Consider the following 8,272-nt stretch of genomic DNA (forward strand, 5'->3'; position numbering starts at 1 on the left):
GCGAGAGGCAAGGATTTCTTAGTAAGCTTTTTGAACGCAAGACATTCTTTTTTGGGTCTCTGATCACAGGAAGCCAGGCACAGCATAGGGGGAAAACAGCAGAGGGGAATGCTCTATCAAGAGAAAATCTCAGGGGTTGCAGAGACGCAACTAGCTGAAGAAAAGCAGCTGATTACCGGGGATCAAACCCTATCAAAAGGGAGGAGGATCAGCCTCACTTTTTTTCCCCCTTGCCTTTCTGAGGAAAGAATTCAGGAGTTGGATCAAACATGATGTGCCATGAACCTAAGGATTCAGGACCACTTACTTGTAGGTCACAACCCAGAGATGGTTAGGGTCTGTCCTTGCTGAAATCTGTCCTTGCTGAAATCAAAGCTTGGAGTCCAATAACACATACAGTACAGTACAGTGCGACTTCCTACCCAGTCAGTATTACTTAACACTAATCCTTGTATTTATTCTGGGCTGATAAGTTTGTGCCATGGTCTTCACTCACTGTCACCACTGACAACATAAGGAGCCTTCAAGTCTATAGAAAACTGTGCCTGAAGGATGTGACTCAATACAACCTTGAAACAATCATTTTGTTGTATAAGGTCCATATCTGGAGGCTTTCGGGCCTCTAATCAAGTAGTTAAAAAAAACAAAACAGCTACTTAATGATTTATCATTCAAGAAGGACTTTAACAGTCCACAAACCACATCCATATACCTCAGAGTGCTTCCAGCAGGTAACAATCACTTTCACAACCCCAACTTACTAGCAAACAGTACTTGACCCAGAATTCATGGAAGTTAAAAGGAAGAAGCTCTTTCTGCGACTCCAGTGGGCTTTTGACAAGGCCCAGAGTTTAAGGCAGGCAAGACAATCTAGCTCTCCAAACCAGGCCTGCGATGAGTTTACTGGCCCACGCTGCTTCAAAATGCAGCACCCTTTTAGCCTGGGCTCATCTTTGCAATTTTTCTACCCAGGAAGGGTTTGCCCATTCAAAACAGTGCTGCTGGGTATTTCAAGTCAGCCTTAAGCTAATGTCCTGCTTGGTGCTGGAGAGTCCTGTGTACCGGAACAGCCAATTTCTGGAGGAGAGCCGCTAATCGGTGTAGGCATTAGGGATATCAAAGTGCTCCCCACAAGCAAGAATCAGCTTGGTTTCTCTGGCCAAACATGTGAGATTACACCCCGCCTATCAAAGTCCCACGACAGCTTCAGCTGGATGTGGCATTCCTCACTTTGCGCCCTAAACTAGCATAGCAGCATTGTTGTGCACTGTGTAACAGTTAAATCAGACTTCGTTCATGAGATGCCTACTCATCAGCATTAGTCTGTACTTGCTTCACCAAACAAACATACAAAAAGTGCTTTAGAAAGGCACAATATCTGTATAAAGGTTTTATTTCCTCTCCCCTTGCTTTATTGCCAATAAAGTTAATAGTGACTGTTTCTATATTTTCTCTAAGCTTCAGCCAGGTACATCTGTACTAAATTAGTTATTACAGGAGAATGTAAAAGTTCTTAATGCCATCAAAAGGACTTTTCTTATCACTTAATGCACATTCTGAAGTTATGCTTCATCGAGCAGAAATTCCTCATCACTCCCCACTTTGGAGACTCCCTTTCTTCGCTGCATGTTACCAAAGCTGCTTGATACAGCCTGTGTAGGTCACAGAGCAGGCATGCACAGGGGGAGGAAAATAAAGCCGCTTGACCAGTACTATTCGTGAGTGCCAGAGATTCACAGGGGTGACCCAACACCCGCTGGAGTCTAGAAATCTAGTTTCCGGTATGTACAAGGGATAAAATCTGCGCCACTACTGAATTCAGAACATCTGCACCGTGGATCACACAACACTGGAAAGAGCAGACAAAGGGTCAAGGAAGCAGTCATAATCAAAGACAAATGTGACAAAGGAGAATATCAGCGTCCACCAGACCAGAGAACTTCAGATGATTTAATAGGAAAGATACAAACTCATCAACACTGAAGAGTAACATTCTCCACGTAGATAGCTGCAGTGCCCACCAACCATGTTTCAACTTTATGCAAAGGCATCACTCCCAGGAGCAAAAGGAAAGTTCAGTGTCTGGGTCCATTCATTCACCTTCCACTTCTCTACTAAGCCTGCCAAGGAGGTTTCTTTTTGCCAGTCAACACCAGGTTACCATGACTGTAGGAAGCTTTATTGTTATGCATGCCTCCTACTGCTCTCAGCTTTGGTGGTGCCTTATGATAAAAACAACATGTGCTTCATTAATGGTCTGGACTAAAGAGCAACAAGTCATTTCACAGACATCTTCATAGCCATTTTCAGCAAACATCTCTTTTTTTTCTTAGTCTTATTCAATTTAAGCTTGACGTATATATCTGCAGTTTCCCTGTATGATGATCTATATTGGTGGGCGTAAAACACCAAAGAGGTTCCAAATCAAAATAAATGTGCTACTCTTAACATAATAACAAATAATAACTCTTTCTTAACTCATTCTTAACATAATAACACATTTGCCAGCCTTAACACAATAAATCTGCCAGCCTACGGTTTCATCTGGAAGCACATCAGGCACTGAAATGTAAGAACAGAAACAAACTTATTACCGTTGGCCAGCTCCAGCTCCTTACTGAAGCCAGTCCCAGGCTGGACTCTACGGCAGTGTGTAGACGAAACGAGAGGCGTGTGTGCACATCACTTTAAAGCAGGTTAAATGCTTTTGCACCGCTTCAATAGTGTTGGTGTTTGCACGTCAGCAGCGTATCGCGCAGTAATTCCAGCCGCTGTAGCAAATTCGGCAGCATAATGTGCCTTAAATGACTTGGGGTGCAGCAAACTAAAACTCCTCCACAGAGTTTTAGTTTGCTGCCCCTACAGCCATGGAGCAAAGCACTGGGCTCCGTGCAGCTCAGAGGCCCTGCAGGTAGCCTGGCAGCAGCCTGGGAAGGCAGGCTCCACCCAAGAAAAGCAGCGAGCCTGATCTCCTCCCCTGCCACCCCCAGAGCCTTCCTGACTGCCTGAGCTGTGTGGGATCCCTGGGCTTCTCTCCGCAGTTGTGGTGCCCCCCAGGACCGCCCAAGCCAGCTACATTGCCTCCTGGGGGGGGGGGGGCGGCTGCTGCTGCCGCGGAGGGAAGCACCAGCCCGCCCTGAAGCCCAGGGACCGCTCTGCCCGCCGGCAGCTTGCCCTCCCCTCCCTGCCACCAGAGAGGCAGCTAAGTTTGGGTGTGTGCACCACACAGGTTTAATGGCCCTAAATTGAAGCAGTGCTTTAAAAAAAAAAAAATAATAAAAAAATCAACCACTTCAATTTAGGGCACCGTTTCATCTACACATGCCCTTCATGGCCCGAGGACTCACATGCCTTACCCCTCATTACAGTAGCTGAGCATCTCAGAACCCCCTAAGAGCTCTGTTTTGCAGGGGAAAGGGAAGCCTAGAAAGTAGAGTGACTGGCACAAGACTCAAAAGAGCGTGGCACAGGGAGAAATACATTTTAAGTTTAGTCCATTGCTTTAAAAACAAGTCGACTTTAAATATTCTCTAAGTTTTAAAGCCCAGGTTTTCTTTTTCTTCAATTTATTTTTATGATGTCTCACATACTGATGCTTGCATCACTTCCTTTATTCTGGGAAGGCAGCACCCTTCATCTAAAGATGCTAAACCACCTCTTCTACATAAGTCACATTTGAGAAACCATGAGATAAATAACTAGAAACATCTAGTAGAGAACAATGCTGGCAGAAATGTGCAAGACAATCTAACAGATCATATCTAACATTTACTTTTCTCATACGACTTACAATATCCTCAGAGAACTGTATTAAGTATCTTATAGTCAGCTACAAAGAGTGCATCATTCCCGTACAGTACAGGAATGCTGAAGTACTCTTACAGATGATGAAGCTAAAGCACAAAACAGATAATCAACTCGCTAAGGGCCACAGAGGAATCCAATGAGAGAAGTGGGATAGGAACCAAGTATCAGCTCCCAGCCTCCTGTTGCAGCCGTTAAAGACGCTGCTCACACAAGGGCACGGGTCCCCCTAGGTTGCAGAACAGAAAAGTTCTCCCTGGAATTCAGAGTATTTAAGAGCTGCACTGGCAGCTTTGCAACACACGTTCTTAAAGCAGCTAACTAAGGACAAATGCAGAGTGCACCTAGGGCGTAAAAATATCCAGCACACCTACTGGCTGGGGACTGACCCTCTTGGCAACACAGAAGTGGAAAGGGATCTTGGAGTCCTAGTGGACTCCAAGATGAATATGAGTCGGCAGTGTGACGAAATCATCAGCAAAGCTAACCACACTTTATCATGCACCAGCAGATGCATGACAAATAGAGCCAAGGAGGTGATACTTCCCCTCTCTGCAGCATTGGTCAGGCCGCAGTTGGAGTACTGCGTCCAGTTCTGGGCACTGCACTTCAAGAAGGATGTGGACAAACTCAAGAGGGTCCAGAGGAGGGCTACTTGTATGGTAAAGGGTTTCCAGGCCAAGCCCTATGAGAGCCTGAGGGACCTGGACCCCTTCAGCCTCCACAAGAGAAGGCTCAGAGGTGATCTTGTGACCGCCTACTAATTCATTAGGGGGACACAGAAAGGGATGCTCTGTTCACCAGGGCGCCTCCTGGGGTAACAAGGAGCAATGGTCACAAACTGACAGAGCAGATTTAAGTTAGACATCAGGAAAAACTTTTTCACGGTAAGGGTGGCCAAATCTTGGAACTGCCTTCCAAGGGAGGTGGTGCTCTCTCCTATCCCAGGGGTCTTGAAGAGAGGGTTGGATAAGCACCTGGCTGGGGTCATCTCACCCCAGCGCTCCTTCCTGCCCAGGGCAGGGGGCCAAACTTGATGATCTGTTGAGGTCGCTTCTGACCCTAGCATCTACGAATCTATGAACTTCATAGTAGCTAATACATTAAGCCACAGAATTTATTCTATCATTGGAAAAGTCAGAAACAAGAAAAACCCAGCAGAACAACCTGTCCAACTGCCCAAGAGATGACTGATCCCTAGAGTGCATATTCAACATTTTGTTGAACACAGCTATTAACATCTATTATTTGCAATGCTTGCTAATGATCAAGCACAGTAAGCAGGTTCCCTACAACCATCTCTCAACCTGACAGAATCGAGATGAGGGACCTGTGTGGCAGAACGAGTGATCACAAAGCTATTCTGGTTAGAAATGTAAAATGCTGAGGGACTCGTTCCGCCGGAGAATTGATTTTCTGTACCCTCAGCTTCATCATTCTTCATTTTAGATGTAAACAATTTTGAATTATTGAAGCGACTGGAACACAAAATCTGTGTCAAGTACAGGCAACTTTGGAATTGCAATGAGCTATTACAATTGGGATTACAATGAGCGATATTTACCTTGACATATATGTATGTGTGTGTATATCTATATGCTTATTACTCACACATACACTATATATAGTGCATTAGATTATATCCCTGTTTAGTACTTATTTACCTAGAAAACTGTCTAATTCTACACAGATTTACATGCCACATAATCCTACTGACTTCAGAGGAAATGTGGTATAAATCACTAGACTCTGGCCCTGCAGCAATACAAAATGAATCCAAGTTTTCCTTTTTTTAAATTGTGTCATATAAACAGGTGCCTCAGCTGGGACTTGAATGCCAAGTTTTGGTTCTCAAGCAATTATTTACCTGTCTAAATTATAAACTTCTGGAAAGAAAACCTAACCAAAATGGATACCGGAACTGCTGACAACATAAAAACTGGAGCCATGCAAAACCCATGTCACTACATGGCACACGTTTGTGTATGTGCAACAGCTGCTCTGGCTATTGTGCTATTTGGGGGTAGAGGGAAATGAACTCTTATTCAAAAGGCCTAATTAAATCCAGTTATAAAAAACATTCAACTCCAAGGGCACCAAGTATTTTTCTCAGGAAGGGCAGGTATAAATTACCTCCTAACTCAGGCTGCAAACTTTTGTATTGTTACTTAAGTCTCTCACTCCCTAAGATTTCAGCATTTCCTTGTGATAAAAAAAATAGTCTCGTTTGCCAGCTCATCCTGAAATTTCATTCCATAGGATCACAGCAGAGGTAGTAAACAAGATTTCCCCCGATCCCCCCATAAAGCAGTGCCCTGCATCTTGCACTACAAATATCTATGCAAAAGGCAACTGTGGACCCCACTGCCTACTGTAAATGCAGCTGTTATTTATGGTACTAGCAGCACACTGGGACAGACACTAATAAATATTTAATGACTGGGTAAACATGGATGAGTTTATCTACTGCCAATTTAAAATCCTGACAAAAAATACTAATCTTTTGTGCTTCTGTGTGAGGATGCGTGCAGGGCATTGTGGACACCAGGAAAGATCTAGGCAACAGTTGCATAATGAATGAAAGAACCAGACTAGCTTTAGGGACCCTGCAGTTCCTTATGCCAGCGAGACGGCCATGACCACATTTCTTTGCCTTTTGACATGATGCTCTATAACTCTTTGCTCACATTAACCTCAACAGACCTCAATTTCTATGCGAGACAGCACAAGCAGTGGTACTGACTTCTCTGGCTCACCGTAACACCTATTTAACAGAGCACAGGAACATTACAAAAATGAAGTAAATAATACCAACCCGACAAACTGCAGAAAGAAGTAATTTACTTATGGATTAAAGCCACAACAACCAAGATAACAACCTTGATCTTTTGCAAGATATCACAGGATCTGAATGGACTCTATGATGCTTTAGGATAATCTTTATGGAAAGCACTGCATAAAAAACAACTGTTATGCAAACAGGAGCAAGCAAGCCAGTAACTTATAAACTTTGGACATATTGCAGCGTGAAAAAAGCTATGCAATTCCCGAGGTATTCTGCCATAGTCGGTGAGATATTTTCTGCACACTGAACTTTGTTGCTTCTAATTTGTACACTATCATGGCAAAGAGTTTTCCTAAAGACCCTACGGTGAATCAGAGCTTACCAAACCATAATATAAACTTAACAGCAAGAACAAGACAATCAAACTCCAAAACAGTATAAGTGTCTTTGCTAATGAGACCTTGCCAGTAGTTCAGGGTGCAGCCAAGCACCGTCTTTATGGCATTTCTCACATCATGGCTCTATATTCTTCTAGCTCGTCTGCAGACACTATGTGAGGTTGGATGATTTGATCTATGCAGACCTAAGTAACATGGATCCTTCTCTCAGCTCCTTCCATCATACTGAGAAACTGCAGTCCTCCAAAGCTTACATTAGATCCAAGAGATAGGAAAGTAAATTCAGGTTCAGAGGACTGTGCTCTATTCCAAGCCCTGTCAATAAAGTGCTGTGTGATGATCAGGGACAACTTGCTTTCCTTTTCTGTGCCTCTTTTCTCTTCCATCCCTCTCAATATACTTTTTCAAATTTATTTAGACAGTAAGGTCTTTGGGGAATGACTAACTGTATGCACAGGGCATAATGCCTCCTGTATAAAAAACCCTCTACAGGTACGATAACCTGCCTTAGCCCACAGTGGGGAGCTTTCAAAGTAGAATGGACCTTGCTTCTCACTTTGATCTGAGCAAATTAGTTTTAGAAGCTAGAATTATCCTGCAGGTCTTTAAAACTCTCAGAGGTTCATCCAATCTAACACAGAGCACCTCTGCTGGTAACGCTGGTCTGGCAAGCCCCGGAACAAATGTGCTACCTGCAAGGTGAGCTATCACCACGGTGGGATTGTCCAATTAAAAAGCCCTGAAGCCAAATAAAGGACCCCGTCACCAGGGCGTTCCCTCCTGGGTATTGCTGGCGGAGCACCACACGACTTGCTTCCATTCTCTTTGCAAAACATTTTATTTTGCATGGCTGAGAAGCTGTTACAGAGATGTTTTAAAATTTACTGAGCTGCCAAAAACGTCAAATTAGTCCACAGCAAGAGTTCAAATAAATCCACCCAAGCTAACCGCAGCGCTTTTCAGATGCTTTTTTGGGTGAAACCAACAAAATAAATGCAAATATCTACCAGCGATTACACCCAGTTCACTTCCTGTGTATGCATTAATCTCTGTTTTGTTTAGGTTTTGGTGGTGAATGGGGTGAACAAAGTGCAATTTCTGTAGAAGATTGATTACAACTACTAATGTGCAGCATGCTGTTTTTTCCCCTCTAAACAAAGATAAAGAATGCACTAAAAATGCCACTAAAAGGCTTTTGTTTAAAAACTGTTCCTGCATTCACAGAAGATAACTAAAAATCCACGGTCTTTAGTTTGTATCCTCATTTACAAGCAGTAAGGGAAGG

Source organism: Gavialis gangeticus, unplaced genomic scaffold, assembly GCF_001723915.1.
Source record: "Gavialis gangeticus isolate Ggan-Ray unplaced genomic scaffold, GavGan_comp1, whole genome shotgun sequence".
Classification (NCBI taxonomy): Eukaryota; Metazoa; Chordata; order Crocodylia; family Gavialidae; genus Gavialis; species Gavialis gangeticus.